Here is a 22,963-nt window from a genome sequence, read left to right as displayed (position 1 = left end):
GGTCTCTAGATCGGGTTTCTTCTCAGCTGGTGGCTGCTCCTTTTGATAGAAGCCTCTACCTGTCTGCCTATACTTCTCTTCTTATTGCTTCTTATACTCTTCATATGGCAGCCACTCCTTCTTTGGTTTCCTCCAGTCTTCATCAAACTTATCCCCACTCGAGTAGCACACTTGAGCTTTTCTGTTCCCAAACTCATCTAAATTGTAGTCCTTGGTCAAGTGCGGACCACTACACCTCTCGCAACCCACTCTTATGGCATGAATTGAGTGGTCCATCTGTGTCAACCTCCGGTCCATATTATTTAGCATAGCCATCATGGTTGTTATTTCTTCAGTTTGGGCCCCTCCACCGCCTTTGATTCCATCTTGCCTAGGGTTGTGGTATTCGCGAGAGTGCTTCGCGAATTCTTTAATCAGCTCCTTGACCTCCCTTGGAGTTTTCTTTGTCAAAGGTCCTTGAGAGTCAAGGAGTTGTTTTGTCATAACGTTGACCCCATCATAGAAGATTGACACCTCTTGTTGCACATTTAGATCATGCTGAGGGCAATTTCTGAGCAAGCCCTTGTACCGCTCCCATGCTTCGTATAATGACTCCCCCGGCTGTTGCTCAAAGTTGGTTATTGCCTTCTTGAGTTTAGCTATCTTGGATGGCGGGCAAAACTGGTCCATGAATTGCTCACGCATTTGAGCCCAAGTGGTGATTGTACCCGGTGGAAGTGATTTTAACCACTCTTTAGCAGCTCCCTTGAAAGTAATGGGAAGCATCCTAATCAAGACAGTGTTTCTGTTGACATTTGGGACATTGAAGTAATCCGCAATGTCGTTGACTTCATCTAGATGCTTAAAAGCATCCTCATGATCTTTCCCAAAAAATGGGATATCCTTCAGTGCAGTCAAGATGTGCCCCTTCAGCTCAAATATGGCATTGGCAGGTATTGCGGGTTGGACTAAACCGGGACCCACATCATCTCGGACCCGCTTCGTGTAAGCTCCCAAGGACATCTCTTCAATTGCTGCCATCTCGTTCTTTGCCTCGTTCTCGGGTTCGCTCGTATGTTCTTCAAATTCGGGCTCGGTATCGTATTCGGATTCGGTTTGAACGGGTATTTGATCCAAGTGTTCAAAATTGCTCTTGTGCCTTGAGGATGAACTTGACTCTCCTGTCTTCTTTCCCAACTTTCTTGAAAATATTGACTTTAATTCTTGCAGTGGCGTCTTCTTAACAGTCTTCTTGTGAAGTGCAGCTTCGGGATCTTCAATTGGTGGCACCAAAGATGTGGTAGATCCTCTGGTCATGAACTCCTGCAAACTAAACACAATAAAAAAACGTAAAACTAAAATAGAAAAATAAACTAAAAACTACAACTCTCACGTCGTGAGTTTATAAAGCTCACGTCGTGAATTCTGTGACAGGAACAAAAATAAAAAATTTTGCTAAAATAATATGCTACTAAGCTAATAAACAAAAATAAATAACTAATTAACTTTTTGCAGAGTTTATCCCACAAAAAGGGTCGATTAATCTAATGCAACTAAATAAACTAATAAACGCGTCGTTCCTCGACAACGACGCCAAAAACTTGATGTGCACGAAAGTACCCACTAATTTTAATATTTATAACCTAACAAACTTAAACTAACTATGCACTTATAGGCAGTGTACCTAGTCGGATTACAATATAGCTTGGGTAAGTCGGGTGTCGATCACAGGGAACGGTGTTACTAATTAATCTATTTGCTATCAAATTAACCTAATTATTAAAAAGTTTGGAAAGGGTTTTCTCTAATTTTACAAGATCAGACGAACTTAACTCAAATTCAATCAATAAGTAAAAACACACTCTTATCTAGTTCGAATCCACTTCGTCCTTATGGCTAGCTAATAATTATGGATTATCAAGTTGGTTTTAATTGTATTAGTAATTTAAGTCTAACTTTACCAATAATTAACTAATTCATGTCAAACTATGTATGGTCACACACAATTAAACACAGAACCAATTATGAATATGAATATGCTATGTACGATTTATTATTTAAATGCAGTTATAGTCATAATCTACGTTCTCTAGCACAACTAAGTTTATTTACTCTAGTTACTAACTAAGATTGGTCAATCCTAGCTCTAACAATTTAATGTTCACTAAATCATTAGGTAAAAAAGTTCATGCAGTTAATGGTCACTAAGCTACACAGAACATGACATTAAGCAACTAGAGACACAAACACAAGCATGCTAGGTAACTATAAATCCAACACAAGCAATTCACCAACTAAATAAATCCATAAAAATTAAGCTATTCATAAGTTGGAAGCTTCATCTAGCTAAAAAAGAGTAGCTAGATTCAGTTGCTCATAATAGCAACTAACACACTAACACAAATCAAAGTAATATGAAACATGTTCCTAAGTAACAAATAAGTAGACTAAATTATGGACCTTCACTCTTTTGGTGTTGAAACCCTCTTTCCAGGACTTTTCTTCTGCTTAAAATCGCCTTCTTGAATCCCTTTCTCCAGCCAAAAGTCTCTCTTATTCGTAATGGTCAAGGGTTTATATAGTTGTTGATTTTTATAAATTCACGTCGTGAATAATAAGATATTCACGTCGTGAGTTCCAGATAACCGTGCCCGTCAAAGATTCCTTCACCCGCGTACATATCTTCTAGAACTTATTCTCACGTCGTGAATCTTCAAGTTCTCACGACGTGAAGACGCTTTTTCCAGATTTTCTTTTCCTTTAATCTTTTAACTCCCAAAATTTCTTTCTTTAATGCTTTTAGTCCATTTTCTTCAAAATGTCTTCTTTTTGGCTGCAGATAATATTTAAACTCATAAGTACCATTATTCTAAACAAATTACCAACTTATTAATAAAAATGTACTTAAATATTGCCTAAAATAGGTATAAATATGGCAATATCTGTCACACCCCGGCCGTCGGTGGAAACACCGGGCAGTGTAACGTCATTTCTCGTATCATAGTTATCAACTTCCTAAAAACACATGCAATTTAAAATACGTCAACATAAAGTTGGCGAGTCCACAGGTTTTGACTCCATATAAAACAATACATATTCCGAGTTTCAAAAGTATAGTTTTGAAAGTATAGTTTTGACTCTCCAACGTTTACTATATGTATCCAAGGTATAAAAGTTTACTTACCAAATAATTAGTTTGCCTATAAGTCTCATATACTATGGATATAAGTGTTTGTAATTCCATACAAACGAGAGTTGCTACGTATAAATCTTATTTCAATTCTATACGAGTAAAACCACTACGTATAAATCTATTTTAGTTCTATACGAGTATGTGTGATAGGTATAATTATCTACTTAATATACAAGTAGTACCTAGGGTATAAGTAGGGGAAACTTATACTTAACATTAATACTTGTATATCGATGAAGTATAATGTTTCTAACAAGTTGCTACCATGAGTCTGTAACCGCTGCTTGACAACAAAATCTCTGACAAAACAATACACTCATGATTTACCATGAGAAACAATACACTCATGATTTACCATGAGAAACAACACCGCGCGCTTCATCGACGCCGGAATAAAAATAAAAGGAACGAATCGTCACTCGCTTGTCTTGGGTTGTAATCAACCACGAGTGGGGTCGTCAACCCGTATCTTATTCATACATGACTTCCTCGCTCACATGGGATTAACGGTTACAGGTCAGAGGACTTCCACTAAGATCCCCAATCTTAGTTGATGAATGAGGTAGCTCATGTAGACTTTGACGACTTCCTATAGCTCTAACAACAAAAGCATTTTCATGTCTAAAACCTTAAGTTACTAGACTTTGCTTTTAAACATTACTCGTAACTTCATAATATTTAGGCAGTATAACAGCTATATCTTGAAGTAAAAACCAGGTTTTATCTTGACCTAAAACCAATAATAACAACATATAACGTTTCTAGTTTTATCTTGACATAAAACTAACAATAACAGCATATCCAGTTTTATCTTGACATAAAACTAAGAATAACAACATATAACATATCTAGTTTTATCCTGACATAAAACTAATAATAACAACATATAACATATCTAGTTTTATCTTGACATAAAACTATTAATTGCAACATACTATGTAACTTAACATATAAAACTTCCGAATATAACTTCGGAACTATATCGCACACAAAATATATATAGAATCCTAAGTATAACTCAAGATCTACATTAATATATTAACATACCGATAAGGTTATAATAGTTGTATATATTCAAAATATTATATTTAGAACAACTATACCCTGGCTATTATAACTATATACTATCATATAGACATAATAATAACATATACATAATATCTAGCATGCGTTTTCTCCCGAAATATTAGAAAGTGGGGCCGTGAAACTCACCTTAGTAGCGTGATTTTTATGATATCTAAGCGAAACAGTCAGCGTGCGAGTTTGTCGGGGCTCGGGATGCAAGAGGGCTTCAGCAAGTAAGAGAGGAAGAAAGGAAATGGTGTAAGGAAGTGAATGGGTCGAAGCCTCTATTTATAGTAAGATTTTATGACACTCACGTCGTGAGTGTCATAAAACTCACGTCGTGAGTCTCGTGACTCACTCCGTAGACTTGCCATTTGCGTCACTAGCTTCGAAAGGTGGCCATGTGACTCCTCACGTCGTGAATTTTGGATCTTATCCTCTCGCAGCTTCTGGATTCCAATTTATGACAGAATTATGCCTCACGTCGTAAGTGTCATAAAACTCACGTCGTGAATTCTGGATCCTATCCTCTCGCAGCTTCTAGATTCCGAATTATGACAGAATGTCGTGAGCGTCATAAAACTCACGTCGTGAATTAGCTAGTTTTGGGTTTTTTTTTAAAAGCTAAATTTTCGGAATGCCATAACTTTTGCATACGAACTCCGTTTTTGACGTTCTTTATATGCACGGATAGGTATTTATGAGTACTACAACTCTCTTTTAGACTTAAATAACTAGTTCTAAGTCTATTTTAACTTCCTCTTGTTATAGAGATTTATAGTGTTCGGTTTATTATAACTTCTTCATGCGAAGTCAGATTTAGATGTTCTCTATATTTTTTGGAATCGTGTGGATGTATACTTTGAGTTGTTTCATAAATTATGTATGAAATTTCATACTTTATCATGAATTACATAGAAAGTTTGTCACTTTACTCGTTTAACAAAATCACATTACATGATTGGCATAATCACACGTGATTGTTTTTGACCTATTTTGACTGGTGTTACAATATTAGAGGTTGATTAGCTGTTGGGATTCAGCAGTGGTTCTGTCAGCCAAGAGCGTAGGCTGGTATGAGTAAGTGACAAGCATACGAGGTGGGATACAGACCAAGGGTTTTGTGAAAAAGGGTGATTGATTGTGGAATGCCTGGGATCGGGCCGGGATTGAGTATGTAGGATGGAGATAGAGTTCGTAGCCTCTAGAGGGTTAGAACAGTATGCATGGGAGAGTTTTCCAGAAGGGATAATTCGGGATAATGAATGCTTGAAGAGCGATCCGGATAGACTGAAGGCCGGTGGGCGTACCAGTCAAACTATAATACCCTATTTATTTATTAGATAAATAAATAAATTAATGAACAAATGGTAGCCCTAAAATAAATAATTATATATCAAAGGATGGTCTCGAAGAGCTAATTGTCACAAGTTTAGAAGATGGAGGTTAAAAGTGTAAAATCTGGATTTAATTTATAAGTATTATGAAAGGTAGGGGCTAAATGGTAAATTGTGGGACTTCATTTGAAGAGATTATGAGGATAAGGGGCTGTTTGGTAAATATGAGATTAAAGTGAAAAGATTTTATGGGTCGGGGGCTAAAGTGTAAGTTTTGGGCTTGATTTGAGAAGAATTCTAGAGGGCATGGTGAAAAAGGTAATTTATGGATTTATTTTGAAAGAGAATATGAAGAGAGGGATTGATTGTGGCATTATGGAAATATGCTTATGGGCATTGGGTATATAGGGAACAAACCCTAACCCTATGTCTCTGATGTTGCAGCCGCTATGGTGGGGATCCTCCAGCCACCACCTCTCTTCTTCATTTTTTTTTCTCCGATCAGTCGAGTCGCCAAGAACCACCGACCACCCTTGCTCCTCCGACCACCAAGCCATTGTTGTATTGTCGACTCCCCATCTCCAGCCGCCGGAGCCAACCTCTACGTCGGAAGCAAGCAAGGCTGTCAAGAGGCTGCGATGGATCTTCGCTGCTGCCGTTCGCTGCTGCTATGCCGCCAAGGACCACCAAATATCCTCCTTCATTCTCTCTTGAAGCTGTCTTCTGCCACTGCTGCCGACGTGAACTGAAGCTGATGAGCCAAATGCCATGATAGCGAGAAGTCGGAGGAGCGTCGGCGGACGTCATTGCTGCTGTTCCGGTGGGTGTCGCCACTTCCTTCCTCCTCTGCCCTGTCGACCATACACCCCATCGGTACCTCCGAGCATGTACGCCGCCACTGATGTGGGTTGCTGCCAAGCATGATGACCACCAGTCGTGCCACCACTGCTGCCGTGGTTTTGTACTTCAGCCGTTGTCAACCGCCACCAGGAGGGTGGTTGGACCTGTGTGCAAGCAAGAAAAAGAGTGTGGGTGTTTGTTCTTTCTATAGCATGAGTTGTGTGTAGCTTGTTGGCCGGAAAAGCCGTTGCCACCACCCTAGGGTGGTGGCTGCCACCATAAGCCGCCATGGATGCGTGTTGATATCAGGAATTTGTCATCTAGCAGCTGGGGTTGAGTCTGTGGGACTTCAGCAGTGTGAGGTGAGTTACCTTCCAGTAGCGGTGGGTCTACAGCCATAATGTCGGCCCACCATTAGGAGTTGTTGTTAGATGATTGTCTTTGTGATAATTGTCTATGTTTGCTACTACCTGTTATGTTTATGTGCTAGCATGATATGATGTTATGTGATAGTGGTAGTAGGGGGTGAAATAGTCCCAGGTTACCGGTCGATAGGGCCGAAGGGGTAGATTAGTACCCAACTATGCTAGACAAATTATGATATATGTGATATGATATTATGTGGTAGTAGTAAGGGTGAAATAGTCCCCACTTACCGGTCGACAGGACCGAAGGGGTAGGCCAGCACCCAGATATGCTAGGCAGTATATGACTTATGTGTTTATGCTATGCTTTTACGTGGTAGTGTTAGGGGGTGAAATAGTCCCCGGGTACCCGGTCGAGAGAACCGAAGGGGAGCCCAGCACCCAGGTATGCTAGGCAGTATCCGGTCGAGAGGACCGAAGGGGAGGCTAGCACCTAGATATGCTAGGCAGTATCCGATCGAGAGGACCGAAGGGGTAGGTCGGGCACCCAGATATGCCAGACAGTATATGTATGTTATATGATCGTATGGTATGCGGTATGATGGGGGAACTCACTAAGCTTTGTGCTTACGGTTTACAGTTTTGGTTTCAGGTACTCGTTTTCAAAGGAAAGGAGCCGACTTGATCGCAGCGCATCACACTATGTTTTCCGCACATGAGATATTTGGGATTACACTCTGATATGGTTTTATGATAATATGTTTTGATTATTGACACTTTGGTTTTGACATGAGATATTAATATGAATGTTTTTATACTGATGGTTTTATATAATAATGTATTTAAAAATGAAATTTTTGGCCTTGAATTTTGGGATGTTACACAGACCAAAGGCTCGGAGGACGGTCCAGACAGGCTGAAGGCCCTGGAGGGCGGTCCAGACTTGCTAAAGGTTCTGAGAGTGGTCCAGATTAGCTGAAGGCCTGATAGGGTGGTCCAGTCATGCTGAAGACTCTGCATGTGTGATAGGTCTGTATGAAGAAAAGGAATGAGTTTGTCGCGATGTGATAACATCAGAAGGTCTGGCCCTGGGTATTGATCGTGATTAGTGGAAGGTAGTGCATGGACTCGAGAGTCCTTGCAAGCGGATTCAGAGCATGTGTGGTGCATGGGATAGCAGTTATGCTATAAGGGAATGGTGTAGTATTTGGTGAGCACCGTGGCACTTGTTGTAGCGACAAGGCGGCCAAGTAGATTCCTTGGATAAGGAAAGGGAAAGGAATGTAGCTCTGAGAGGGAGTGTAAGTTCACGGAAGTGAAAACAGTAGTACAGAGGTATGATTGGGGTGTTCCAATTATGGTCATTGAGCAGCGTGTTTACGGAAGTGGTATGGAATCACATCCGGATTGGATGTCTGCTGAGGTCACGGAAGGAATTCTGAGGGTGTAGAGCCAAGAGGCTCGGAAGGGATGCAGGGATGGAGTCTTGGATTACCAGTTTGGTTTTGATCAAGGAATTATGTATGTAGTGGTAATTCATCATGGGGGATGTTTGGAGGTGTCGTCAGTGTGTCGGGTCTTCCCAACCCGAGGATGCTAGAGCCAGTTCAGCATGTGTATGTGATTGCGGAGGAGAACTCATGGGAGTTGCTATGAAGCTGAAGGATGTGTCATCCTGTCAGCATGGAAGGGATAGAGTTGGACTCAGGAAAGGAGCAGGTTAAGCCTCGACAGTGAATTCGGTGAAAGATATGTCTGGAGAGGAAAATGATAGCAGTGTGGTACCGGGTCGGGATCCCAATGGTCCAGGGTTATTTCTAGCTCGTATGAGTCAAATGATTGTTGTGATCGGGAAAGGGTGAAGTATCATGGAGTGGTACTCGGTTGAAAAGTGTGGTATCAGGACACCGCAGGGGGAAAGTTGGGTTTTGGGTTTCGGTGGTTGTGTTTTGAGGAACCTGGTCTGGTTAATGCTAGGTGGTGCATTGCGAAAGTAGTTCTGGAGTTGTGTTGCCGCAGGCTTCGAGGACGAAGCCTAATATAAGTGGGGCAGAATTGTAACATCCCGAGTTCAGGAGTGCAAGTTCAGGGTTCAAAGTGAAAATGTGAATGGGCAACTCGGCGAGTCCATGGGTGGACTCGGCGAGTAGGGTCGCGATTCTGGTCGCATGTTAAGTGGCCAACTCAGCGGCTGGACTCGGCGAGTTGGTGCTGTGTGGAGAAAACCCTAATTTCGGGGGTTGAGCCCTATATAAAGGACATTATACCCTCTCCCCAGCCTCCTTACTCTCCCTTGAAGTCCAGAAAACCCTAATGCGCGTTTGTGAGTGATTTGAGAGCATTTGAACCTTGGAGGAGTGTTTCTGGAAGAGATCTTGGAGAGTTAAGAGGCTTGGAGCAAGGGGCTTTGCAAGGATTTGGATTACTCTTCTATTGGGGCTTTCTTTTGAGGTATTATTTCTTTGCTTGTGCTGTTATTCATCTAGATTCATTCATTTTGGGGTTTTTGGAAAGCATGGCTTGTGATATTTTGAGTTTGGAGGTTAGATTTGAGGTTGATACCTCAGATCTGGAATGGAGGAAGTCTAGAGTGCATAAAAGTCCCTGTTCTTGAGTGATTGGTGAAGCCATCTTGTCCCAAACACTAACCCTAGAGTGTTATATGCTTAGATCTCTTTGGATTCACGTAAAGTTTTCCACTTTATGTGATGGATGGTTTGTAGAAGGGTAGATCTGTGGTTTGGATCATCTGCATGGCCTGGAAAGCCTCTGTATGGAATAAGACCTAGGGGTACTCGGCGAGTCACAAGGGTGTACTCGGCGAGTTGCATGAAGATGGGCAGGAACTCGACGAGTTGGAAGAACAACTCGGCGAGTTGGTTGAAGATAGCCTTGGTCTCGGCGAGTCTGTTCTTGGACTTGGCGAGTCTGGTCATGAGGTCCTAACCTTTTTCTGGTTAAGCTGTGAATCGGTGAGTCAAGGGATGACTTGGCGAGTTGAGTGAGAAAGGGCTCAGAGTTTGTTGGACTCGACGAGTCTTGGGGCGACTCGACGAGATGAGTCGCAGATTGGGAAGTTCTGAGCATGGGGACTCGACGAGTCATCGGGTTGACTCGGAGAGTTGAGTCAGTCAGGAGGTTGACTTTGACCTTGACTTTGACCAAGGGTTGATGGTGGTTGTCGAGGCCAACACAAATAATAACCCTAAATATTACACACTAAAATAGTGTATAGTGGTAAAGGGATCGAATCCACGGAGATTGATAAAATTTATAACTCTATGAAAAATCTCTTTGTAAAAATACTTATAAAATAACAATAAAAATAAAATGGGGGGATTTGGTGTTTTGAAATACTTGAAACAAACTAGAATTAACTATGAATTAAATAGACAATTTCAACAAAGATAAGGGTTTGATGTAAAATCAATAAGGGAGAGATGGTTGACTTAAAGTTTCCTCACTTTGACTTTTGATGAACATATCATTAGAACCCAATGGTGCAATACTTTGATTTAAATCCTTAATTTGGCTATAGTAATCCAAGGAGCTTGAGATTACCTAGACTTTTCTTAATTGTTGAAATGGCTAGAGAAGCTCATAACAATTTCCTTAGTTAAAGTCACTAATTCCAAATAGCATGTAATTAGTGAAAGTCAACTAGCATTAAGAACCAAAAAGTCACCAAATCCAAGAGGGGTCAAATGCTTTCACCACCATGTTGGAGGAAATGTTTTTATGATTGTGTGAAGCAAAAACAACACAAAAATCATTTGTTGCTTGCTAATTTGAGGATCATTTACTTAATCAAGAAATTAGTCAACTAATCACCACAAACACATTTAAACTCATGAATAAAAACATACTAGTAGTGATAATATAATAAAGCATAAAACATTTCCATAAAGATTTAAGAACAAGTTCATGGATTCTTCAACATTCAACAAAAGTTCAAAGGATTCAACAAAAATTCAACCAAGATTAGTTTAGCCAAGCATGACTAAACTCAAAGAAACAAAGTTAGATGAAATTGTACCAAAACATTTTACAATAATCAAGAGGTGAAATCAAGATGTTCTTCAGGTGTTCTTGGCCTTGAAAAGCACTCCAAACTCCAGAGAGAACAAGTCAAACTCGGATCTTCAAGATAAGGCTAAAGAGGCACACCCACCTTCCCAATATAGAGCTCTTAGCAAAATCCCGAAATTTCCCTTGTAAGGAATCCACGCGGGCCGTGGGGAATTTTACGCGGGCCGTGGGATCTGACGGGTATTTTTGGGCTTCTTCAAGTTTTGGGCCCCCACAGCTAATCCATTGGCCCAGTTCGAATCCAATCAACTCCTAGCCCATTTTTCTTCAATATTTCTTCAATTAAAGCCCAATTTGTCTATCCACATCACTCTAAACTTCCGCAAACTCCCAAATATTGATCTTGCACACTCAAGAATTCTCCCGCGTCTTTCAAATTTAAAGCTCACTTCTTCCAAGCCTTCAAGCAATTGACAAGTCCACCCCATGAGTCACCTTCATAGCCATCAAGCATGAAATCCCCAATTCCCTTCAAGCCCAATCGCCTCCCAAGAGTGCCGCCCCGCTAGTTTCCAAGAAAATCTGCAATAATGCTCAAGAAACTAGAAAGTACCCCGAAATGGTCATAAAAATAACAAAAGGGAAAATATGCATGGAAGTTAACTAAAATGCGAATGAAATGTACTAAAATAAACTATAAAAAGAAGTAAATAAAATGAAGCTATCTAATCACCCCAAGCTTAAACCTTACTTGTCCTCAAGTAAGACAAGACTAAATGAACTTGGGACGAACTACCCTAGAAATAAAAAGAATGGATAGAACCATGGAACCTGTTCGATGTTAGTCAACATGGTCAGAATTGATCTCGCTGTTGTCTCACAACTTTTTCATCCGATGACAATGGGACCATAAACCACAGCCATGACAACTCCTCTAGGTGAATAAGGAGGGATGGTCAGTGGTAGTCTTAATGGAACATGCATACAATGAAGAACATCTGTAGTAGGGAGAAAGCAACTGGATGGGCTCGGGTGGAGCTCTTCTTTAAGTGCACACTCTGTTCTCACGTTGTAAATCCCTAATATGCCTGTGTATCAGTCGAATCCATTTGATGGTGTGGAATCCCAATCAAACGGATAATGTCAGATTAAATAAGAAGAGAAGGTGAAGAAGAATATTATGAATCTTGAATATATTGATAATATGAATTGAGTTCCTTACACAAGATTCACCCACACAATAGTTCTTCTGTCTCTCTGGCCGTAAACTCTCTAGGGTTCATCAATCACTACTCCTCACCCTAACACCTCTATTTATACTTATAGAACACGGGCCGGATAACATGGGCTGTAAACTCATAAACATTACAGAAAAATACAATTTCCTAAGTTCAACTCTGCCTAGTCATGTCCATTTAAAAATTTTCGTGCCTACCGACGCATCAAGTCAGAGCATAGACCCTTCAACTTCGGGTACGTTACGCAGACTCAGGTTGCCTGTTATCACTTGATAATATCACTTCCCAAAACATCTCCCTCAAACACATTTCATAACCAATATATTTTTTATTTTCTGATTTTCTGATGTTTTTGGATTTTTGAAAATTTTCTAATTTTTGTTTTGTTTTAATTTCTCCCCCTAAATTTGTGCATAGGAGAGAAACGAAAGTAAATGTGCAAATTTAAACTATCCTAAAACAAAAATTAGTCTTTAAAGCGAATCAGGTTAAGAAAAACTTAGGAGTATAGAGAAGAAAACGCAAACCGTAAGTCACCGATTGAATCTGCATTCAGAAGGTCTGAGAATAGCACGCGTAATCTCAGAACAGATCCGAAAATTCTTCATGTCATTAAGCACAAACCCCGTGAGTGATCTCTTCCTTTCTTCCCTTCCCGAAACAGACACATACTCTCAAATAATGTTCTGAGTGTTGTACAGTTGAGAGATGTCCCCAATCATATGCCAGGAGCAGCCACTACCAACAAACCGAAGTCTGATGATATGCCTCCATAGCTGCTCCAGCACAGAGCGGGATCAGTTGGTCTTCGGAACCCAATCCATTTTGAAACTGGGTCGACCTTTGTCATCCTTGCACGTTACTCTCTCCCATGACATATCCTGCTTGTCACAAACAGAAGATGTAGAAACGTTAGAAGCATTAGGAGATTTGGGAGAGTGAGCCTTTGGAACCCATTTGTAGTTGGGTTTAACCCATTTCTTTTTCGATCCGATGGGTGGCTTGGTACTTCATTTGGAACTTGAAGCCGTCTGCCTAAATGACTTTGACCTAACCGGTCTTGGCTTCATAGGAGCATGTCTTGAACTAGACTTCTGGGCCGACATTTCCTTCTTTCCCTTGGCATTTAGATGCTTGTCCTTTGGAGTTTGATTCTTGGCATTGGGAGTTACATTCTTGGCCTTCTTGGCATTCCAGTCGTCAATGTCTGAGCGTTACCTTGAGGGGTTTCTTTTGGAATATCTCCCTCTTGGCGCGTTCTGCCAGCCTTGCGCATAGTAAGGAACGTATGCGCGATTTGGACAATTTCGAGCAATGTGACCAGGTGTTCCACAGTGAAAACATGTCTTTTTCTTCACTGTGAAGTTGTTTCTTCCTGCCCCTGGTGGCGTATCCTTGCCTTGTCTCTTACTTTTCCCACACGCACAGTTGCAACAGGCACTCTGTTTAGCTTGAAATGGTGGCCTATATTTACCAACGGGAGGTTGATTAGAAGCAACAGATTCAGAGTTCAAGGGGTCGTTTGTTTGTTCAGAAGAACTCTCCTTGTTCTCATCCTCTGCTACTTTACCTGCACATGTAACAGAAGCATCAGTATTTTCAACATTAATAACTCCTCCTGACACAAATCCAGCTCGTTTGCCATATCGAAGATGTGGCTCCCTGTCAGTTTCGTCATGTGTTATAGGGAGGGATGTGTAGTTATGATTATAAGGAGGAGGTACACTATCATATCCTAGACCCTTGTTTTGATTTTCTTTGAATTTTAACTGGGTTTCATATAAGGACTCGACTGTCTGACTTGACGCAGTATAATTTTTGAAACTGACATCAGTTTTTCCACACTTGATTTTTAAAGCGTCAAGTTCTTCAGTTACAGTAGCAAGTTGACTCTTAACATAATCATAATTTTCACACTTGTTGCTATACTCTTCCTGAAGTTTCCTAAAGTCCTTGGTTTTTGCTTCTAATTCAGCCTTCAGGGGTTTCTGTCCTTTCCTGAATTGATATCCTTCTTATCTCAGGTCTTCAACTTCTCTTTTAAATATATCAATTTGTTCCCGAAGAAATTTAATCGTCGCCTCACAAGCTGGAGCACATGTAACTTCAGTGACCAGAATGTTTTCAAAACTCATTGTTTCTCTACACTTTAAAGCATCAAGTTCTTGAATAACATCAGCAAGACTAAGATGATTGAGATCTTTTGTCTTCTTGATGATGGCCACGTTCATATCCCACGATTTTGGAAGTGAATTTAGCAGCTTTTTGTTTATTTCGGATTTAGTCAAGAAGATTTCGGCTATATTCATCTCAGTAGTGAGTGTGGTAAATCGCTGCAACTGAGCTTCCAGGGTTTCTCCAGGGATATAATCGAACATGTTGAAATTTTGTCTTAAGATATCCTGACGACTCTCTTTCATGTTTTCAACTCCCTCGTAGACGTTAAAATCAATTAAAAAAAAGCACAACTAGAAGCTAAGATAAAAATTAAACGCCAAATTTAAAATGCCTTTTTTTTTAATAAAAAAATCAACCTTAAAAGTCAAATTTAAAAAATTAAACTTAAAAGTCAAACCGAAAAGTTAAATTTGAAATTTTAAAAGTTAAACGAAAAAGTCAAAGTTTAAAATCAAAGTTCAAACCTGAAAGTCAAAATCAAAATTTAAGGTCAAAAGTTAAAAAAAATAAAAGACAAAAATCAAAATATAATTTTTTTATTAATTTTTTTATTTTATTATAATGATTATTATTTATTTATATATATATATATATATATATATATATATATATATATATATATATATATTATTTTGGATGAAAAGGAATTAAAAAAAAAACTAAAAGAAATTGAATTTTGGGTTAAAAGTGTCAAATCTTGAAAGTTTAAACCGAGAAATACGACTGTGTAAGAATTAAAAGCGGGAGCAAAAGAACATCCAGCAGCTTGGATCAGATGGAAAAAGCGCTGAATTGATGAGCAGGAGGTCGCGGGTTCGAAACTTCGCACCTCCAATTGCGCTTCTGATTTTTTTATATGAGCGAAGCAAGGCTGCGCTTGCGAGGCCGAGTAAGCTGATGCGAGGACGCTGACCGCAAACCGAAGTGCGAGGCCGTAAACCACCGAGTCCGAGTCCGACGCCGTAAACTCCAAGCCGTAAGCTCGGACCGTGAACCTTCGGAACCCTAGCCGCCGGCCTCGCAAAAAACACCGATTTTTTGACTTTTTTGCTCCAAAACTCGATCAAAAACCCTTTTTTATGAAAAATACGAAGAACAAACCCCCCTTATTTTTGCGAAATCTATCCAAAGACGCAAAAATATTTCGAAAATAAGATCTAATAATGCCCCAAATCTGACAAAATTGACTGATACAACTTGGCTCTGATACCAATTGTAAGTCCCTAATCTGCCCGTGTATCAATCAGATCCGTTTGATGGTGCGTAATCCCAATCAAACGGATGATGTCAGATCAAATAGAAGAGAAGAAGAAGAAGAATAATTTGAATCTCTGTATGAATTGATTAGAATTTAAGTTCCAGATACAAGAGATTCACACACACATAAAAGCTCCTGTTTCTCTCTTCTGTTCGTAAACTACTTCGTGTTCATCAATCTCATCAATCTCTACTTCTCACCCTAACACCTCTATTTATACATGTTGGATATGGGCCGGAAACAAATGGGCCGTAAATGAGTTTACGGCCGTAAACTCCGCCGTAAACTAGACCATAAATTAATATAATATTACATAAAAATAATTGCCTAGAAAAGTAAAGTATAAACCATATTTTTGACCCAACACACGTTTTCCGGTTTCTCTCATGTGTAACTAGGTTTAATCGCTCGGGCACCGTTGTAGGAATCGGTTCACTTGGTGTTGGCCCAAACCTCCCGTAGTATCCGACTCGATAGTCTCTCTAACATCACCAATTTATGGAAAAAAAAAACAACTCAATCTATATACAATAAAACAGACCTATACAAATGAATATCAAACGCCGGGTGACCAAGATGTTGGGAAATTTGTTCAATAATTGAACCGGCCACCTATCTAAGATAGTTGCAACTGAAAATTTGCATGCTTCTTTTTGCTTTTTTTTATTATTTTTTTTATACTTGAAGGTAATGTATTAACTATCGAAATTTTTTAACAAGAAACCATTTGACTCAAAATTTGGTTCCCAAAGGTGTGTAAGTGGAACCGAAAGGGTAATGATATAATCTGAATGGCCTAAGTGTGAAAATGACCATGTGTGGAGCATAAAGATGTAATGTAAGCTCCTTTTCAAACTTGTGGTTTTTCAAAGATATTGAAAATGTCCAAATGTGGACTAAAAGACTCTCTAAAATTCTAAGAAAATCGCAAAAAGATATGGTGATGTAAAGAGACCGGATATGGATTCTACTCGGGGACAAGCACCAATGCTTCATCCTAACAGTTCAAACATGATCAAGTGTGATCCTCTCGGCGGTAGTGACCGCAAGGCTAAGACCATCCATTGCTATAGTATATCCTACAGTTGTTAGTATTGTATGCATAGTTTTTCATGAAACTACCTGGCCATGATCACTTATCCCTTTAAGCTACCAGCATCTGATCCCAAGTATGAAATCCCAAATTGCAGCTAATGGTCCCGGTTCGATGGGTGAGATAGCAACAAGATCCTGGACCAATAATGATACAATAACTGTGAACCTGTTCCATGGTATCCAAGAGAGGTGAGAATAAACAGACAACAAAAATGCATGAATGTTAATGCCTTAGGCTAAATGTTATGCAAAAATATAAAATGTGAAAAAGAAGAAAATAAAATCTTTTTGGAATTTTAAATAAATAAAAAAATGAATGAAAATTAGCTTAATACTAAAATGTTATGCAACCTAGTTAAAAATGCATGAAAAAGTAAAAGATAAGGGAAATGCCCCACCCCAAGCTTAAGAACAAGCTTGTCCTCAATGCTTAAGGAAAGGGCGGAAAGGACCTAAATCGGTGGGTCGGGTGGCGGGAAATGGGAGGGAAGGACTGCTCCAACCGATCAACGCGACTCGCCACATCTTGGATGGCTCTTGTATTCTCTTGCGTTTGGGTATCGATGCGCTGCACCATGGAGAACATTGTGGCAAATTGGTCAAAGAACGTAGGGGGGAAATATGGTGGGACTTCGTGTCCCCCCTGCTGCTGCGGCTGAAATTGGTGCTCGGCGAATTGCTGTGCAGGCTGAAACTGGTCATCCTCATCATCTACAGGTGGAGGGTAGTCTGATGGAATGATCCATTGCTCGGGATCGGTCGGCTCAAAACTCCCTATATACTCATGGGGGAGAATGAGGTATGGTTGGTTGTCAAGGATCCACATGGGACCGACGACCGAATCCCGGATGAGTTGCATTCGGCGAAGTGCGTTGCCATAAAGGCTAGAGGGGCCGGAAGCCTTCTCGAATGGAAGAGTAGAGAGATGAAGTTGAAGCGGTGGCCGGGATGCAATCAGGGTGATTATTCCCCCAATGAAAATGTCTCCTTTGTCCATAGTTGTGAGGTTGTAACACTTGGTGAAGAAAAAGGGGGCAAAATCAGGCCGCGGACCGTTCTCACGAGTCATGCACGAAAGAAAAAATAATTTCGCCTTTGAAATTTGTCCCACTTCGGAGCGGGCGAAAATGGTGCGTGTGAGAACTCGATGCGCTAGGCGCAAACATGGGTGGATTATGGAGGAGGCCTTTGACGAAGACGATTAGTATTGTGGCTCGTTGGTAATTTGTTGCCAAAAGTAATGCTCATTGAAGTTTCCGGGCCATGGTTCATGTTGGTAATATAGGTTGTCCACTGGAGTGCCCATCAGGGCGTTCACGACCCGATGCAGTAGGGATCGTTTCTCACCGAGCATTTGGAAGGTGACAGTTTGGGCTTCCTCCTCGGGATTGAATGTGGCAAGAAATTCCAAGGTGGGTTCAACATAGGTGGCGGCGCGGTTATAGAGGAATTGACCCCACCCGATGTTGTTAAATAACGCTTGGACTCCATCGAGCGCCCCAAGACTAGCAAAAGATTCCCTATGGAGGAATTTCGTTGACTTGACTTGACGCTTATTTGAAACAAGAAAATCATAAGTTTTACGGTCCTCACGATTCAACAAACGAAACGGGGGATCCTTGGACTTTCCCTTCGACCCTCCTTTAGAGGAAGTTGCTCCCGTCCCCGTTTTTGCAAGTTTAGACATTTTATCGGGACAAAATTTTACCAATAATAACTTTCAAGCCACAATAAAGGCACACAATACCAACAACAAATGGGAAATTGGGATGTAAACAATCAAGTTAAAGGAATGAGATTACCCAATTTCTTACACCCGGGATGAACTAGTGCCACCAAAAAGATTTCGTCAAGACATACCCCAAGCATGCAATTTTGCTCCGTATTTGACGCTTTAATCGCTAAAACAACCCCACAAACTAGCTTCAAGATGACTTTCCGGCGAATGGAGTGGTGGCACCCGGAATTAGACGGAAATTTTTCATGAGTTTTTGCGGGAAGATTGGTATGGCTAGAAAGCTCTTGATGAGAGAAACAAAACCCCGTGCTCGGAATCTCCAATGGTGGCCGGAGTTGGCCAGAAAACACGAAAGAAGGTGGTGGTGGGTGGCGGTGGCGCCCGGAATTCCGGCCACAGATCGGACCGGAATTTGGGTGGGGTTTGTAGAGGATGAAAAATGGAGAAGAATGGCGGTGGTTTCGCGAAATTCCGACCGGTAGAACTCCGGGAAAATGGATTTTTGTGAGAAGTGGGTTTAGTGTTCTTGAGCTTCTAGAGAGAGAATGGAGGAATTTGTTAGGTTAGAATGAAAGAAGAAGGGTGCTGGAGGTGTTTAATCTTTGGTCAAGGAAAGTCAAACCCGGTCAATGTTTGGTCAACTCATTAAACCTCTTGGTCAACGAAAGTCAAGGCAGTCAACAGCTCCAAGGAAACAGTCAAGCGACCAACACGCGGGCTGGGCGCGAGCCGCGTGCTGGCCGCGTCTAGTCCCAATTCTTCCAAGCCTCCAAGCAATTGACAAGTCCACCCCATGAGTCACCTTCATAGCCATCAAGCACGAAATCCCCAATTCCCTTCAAGCCCAATCGCCTCCCAAGAGTGCCGCCCCGCTAGTTTCTAAGAAAATCTGCAATAATGCTCAATAAACTAGAAAGTACCCCGAAATGGTCATAAAAATAACAAAAGGGAAAATATGCATGGAAGTTAACTAAAATGCAAATGAAATGTACTAAAATAAACTATAAAAAAAAGTAAATAAAATGAAGCTATCAGTCGACCAGCTGACTTCCAGGGGCATTTTGGTAATTATTGGCATTTGTTTTGAGTTCAGTGTTTTGGTGTTGGCTAGTGGTGGAGATCGTGTCAGTGGTCGGAGCAGCTTGGTCTTATCTCTTCAGTCAACAGTTGCAGGTGAGTTATCCTCACTATATCGACAGGGTCTACGGCACCAAGGCCGGCCCTTTATTGGATTGTAATCCGGGTATCGTTGTTATGTTATTGCTTTGCTATGTTTGCATCCTGGTAGTTAGGATGGTATATGTTAGAGACCTGGTTAAGGTCGGTATCTTGGTATATAGGATGATGTTATGCTAGTGACCGGTTAGGTCGGTATCCTGGTTAGGATGATGTTATGTTATGTGATCTGCTAGATCGGTTTGATTGGATGTGAATTGTTATATGATTGAATGTTTATGTGCACATGGTTGTTGGACTGGGTTTGGGTTGAGGCGGGTCATGCTTTGTGCTGTACGCCAACATACCCAGGGCGGACCGGTTATCCCGAAGGCCCAGCGAGCAGTCCGGATAGGCTGTAGGCCCCAAGAGGGCGGACCAGACATGTCGAGGCTTGGAGAGTGGACCAGGCCGACTGAAGGCCCAGTGCGGGCGGACCAGTCATACTGTAGACTCAGAGAGTGGACCAGGTGGATTGAAGGCCCGGTACGGGCGGACCAATCACACTGTAGACTCGATGTATATGACTAGACTCGGAGGGTGGATCAGGTGGATTGAAGGCCCGGTACGGCGGACCAGTCACACAGTAGACCTGAAGTGCATGGTTGTTCTGTGTTCTGTTATGATATGGCATGTTGTGCATGTATGGTATATGTGGTTGGTATTTTGGGGGTATCACACTAAGCTTTCGGGCTTACAGTTGTGGTTTAATGTTTTACAGGTTCTTCAGGAGATCGTGGCAAGGCAAAGGCGTGATCGTACCGCTCCTCATGATTATGTTTTATGATGTGGTTCTGGGAAGACTCTGATAATAATTGTATTGAAAACCTTTTTGTAAAAACTTTATGAAATTGGGTTGTTTTTGAAAAGTTTAAATTGGTTGAAATTTTTAGAGTGTTACAAGTTGGTATCAGAGCCTTGGTTTGAGTGAATTGGAGGAACATTCGTGTGAATCCAGTCTCAAATCAAGGAGAGTTTTCAAATTATTAATTTGGAAATTTTTAGAATCAGTCCCGCCAGGTTACGACAACTTAATCGAGTGCGACCAAAAGCCCTGTTTAACGTCGGTATCGGGTAGAATTCCACCGTGTCCCAAAACCCGAACTATATATAAGGTTGATTAAGCCTCATTTGAAACTTTTTCACTCTCTCTAACCTCTCTCCTCAAATCCAATCTAAGAGTCCAAAATCATCAAATTAAGGCTCCAAATCATCAAGGTAACTACCCTAACTCTTAGATTAGCATCCTTAACCTTCAATTTCGAGTTCAAATCATGGAATAGGACCATAGACATGTGTTTACGGCCCTGGAACATTCTTGGGCCGTGAACACATATTAGTGGGGTTTTTGAGCCTTAAAACCCTTCCAAACCACCTTTGGAGCTTAGATATGGCTTATAGACTTTATGGAATGGACTTAGAACACCTTGAACTCAACTTTTGGGGAGTAAACATGAGTTTACTGCCCAAGAACATGTTTGGGCTGTAAACTCATTATCATGGACAGTAAACTCCTTTTAAGGTGTTAAAATGCCATTTAAACACCTCCTAAGCCTTGGATTAAAGTATACAAACAACCACAATCGATTTAAGGGCCTTAAACTTGACTAAAATCACTCCTATAGGAGCTTACGGCCGTAAACCCCCCAAGGATAGGTTCTTGGGCCGTAAACTCCTATACCTTAGCCAAATGATGCCCTAAATCCATTCTATAGCTTGTAAAATAAGTTCAAATCACATATGATTAAATCTAGGGCCACCAAATCATGAGAAGAAAGGGTACTTATGAGCTTACGACCGTAAACTCCTAGTTCACGACCGTAAACTGCCATTGATGGTCTCTTTGGTGGTTAAATCCATTCCTATGTCTTAGATTAAATCTTAGCAACATTTCCCATGTGATATTTGACCATTTAGCACCTTAAAACCCATCAACCATGAGTTCATGGCTATGAAATCATGTAAACATCGTCTTAGGGTCATAAACTCCCTAAGGAGTTTACTCTTGAAGAGCAAACTCATTATATAAGCCCTATTCGTCCATAAACGCCACCCGGGTCACTCCAAACACTTGATTTGAAGTGTTTTCGCGTCTTGGAGTGTAAAATCATATCTAATTAGTGAATTAAAGTCTAATAAGATACATTTGTATATCATTCCATATTACATAGGAACCTCGCACGTTATCAAGCTCCGAACCGACATCTAGCTTCCAAACCGACTTGTTCTTCGACTGGTGAGTTCATACCCCTACACCTTTTTCCGTGTTTTTCAATGTTTTTAGGGGGGAATACAAGCAAAACAATGTCTGATTCAGTTTATCTCTGTTTAATTTAGAGCATATTGCCAGATAATTTCATTATATTTAACTGTTTTCACTGTATTATGTTTCAAAATGATTAGTATGTTTGATAACGTCTGAAAACACCATGAATAATTTAATACTAGCTTGTGAGATTCGTCATTACCCTTTTGGGTTATCAGTAAATCCTCCCCGGAAGTGTAACCAGAGTCTCCTGGAGGGAGAGCGTGGAATTTGTGAATAGATCTATTCGGGACTGACAATCCCACACCTAAACTGCTAGCTACAGTTAGGCGGGCACGCCTGGGGTGACAAATTATGGATATCGTCCGACGTCTGATGAACGTCAAGGAGGTCTCGGTGTCGCATCAGCATGGTTACCCGACTCACAATACGTAGTAATATAAGTTTATTCACGGATTTGATTTTATATCTATCTTCAATCTATAGTTCTTATATCTAGTACGGCATGGTAGTCCCATGGTTTTGAATCTATATCTAGTACGGGATGGTAATCCCATGGTTTTGAATCTATATCTAGTACGGGATAGTATTCCCATGACTTTCAATATATAGTTTTGTGTATTAAAAACTATTCTATATCTAGTACAGGATAGTATTCCCATGACTTTCAATCTATAGTTTTGTGTATTAATAACTATTTTATATCTAGTACGGGATAGTATTCCCATGGTTTTCAATCAATATTTCTATGTATTAAAAGTATCTACTGTTGTACTGGATGGTAATTCCCAGTGGTATTCAATATATAGTTTTATGTATTAAACCATACACTGTGATATTTAACTAAACTTTACTTTTAGGAAAAATAAGGGTTTTTTTTTTCCTGGGATAATTGAACTGTACATAATCGGATCGTATAATAAGCAGATAACTAAACTATACTTATAAGAAAATATGGGATTTTCTTGGATAACAAACTTTTTTGGAAAACCAAAGGAAACTTGTACATTTTCAGAAAGCAAACCTCTTATGAACTCACCAGCTTTATGCTGATTTTCAAATTGCATGTATTCTCAGGTCCACATTAGACAGGTACCAACGATCCTTTTGGCGAAGATGGAGTACGTAGAAGACACGTCTTTACTTTTGTTCATATGATATGTATAT

The 22,963-nt window shown here is 40.5% G+C and overlaps 1 non-coding gene across 1 annotated transcript; it reads left to right on the top strand.

Annotated features, from left to right (window-relative positions):
- The first annotated feature begins 529 nt into the window (after window positions 1-529).
- Window positions 530-636, top strand: LOC111914222 (small nucleolar RNA R71). The gene has a single exon (XR_002857724.1). It is a non-coding gene; the product is annotated as a small nucleolar RNA R71 (small nucleolar RNA).
- Window positions 637-22,963: the final 22,327 nt, after the last annotated feature.

The sequence above is a fragment of the Lactuca sativa genome, chromosome 6, assembly GCF_002870075.4.
Source record: "Lactuca sativa cultivar Salinas chromosome 6, Lsat_Salinas_v11, whole genome shotgun sequence".
Lineage (NCBI taxonomy): Eukaryota > Viridiplantae > Streptophyta > Magnoliopsida > Asterales > Asteraceae > Lactuca > Lactuca sativa.
This window is presented reverse-complemented; position numbering and strand designations above follow the sequence as displayed.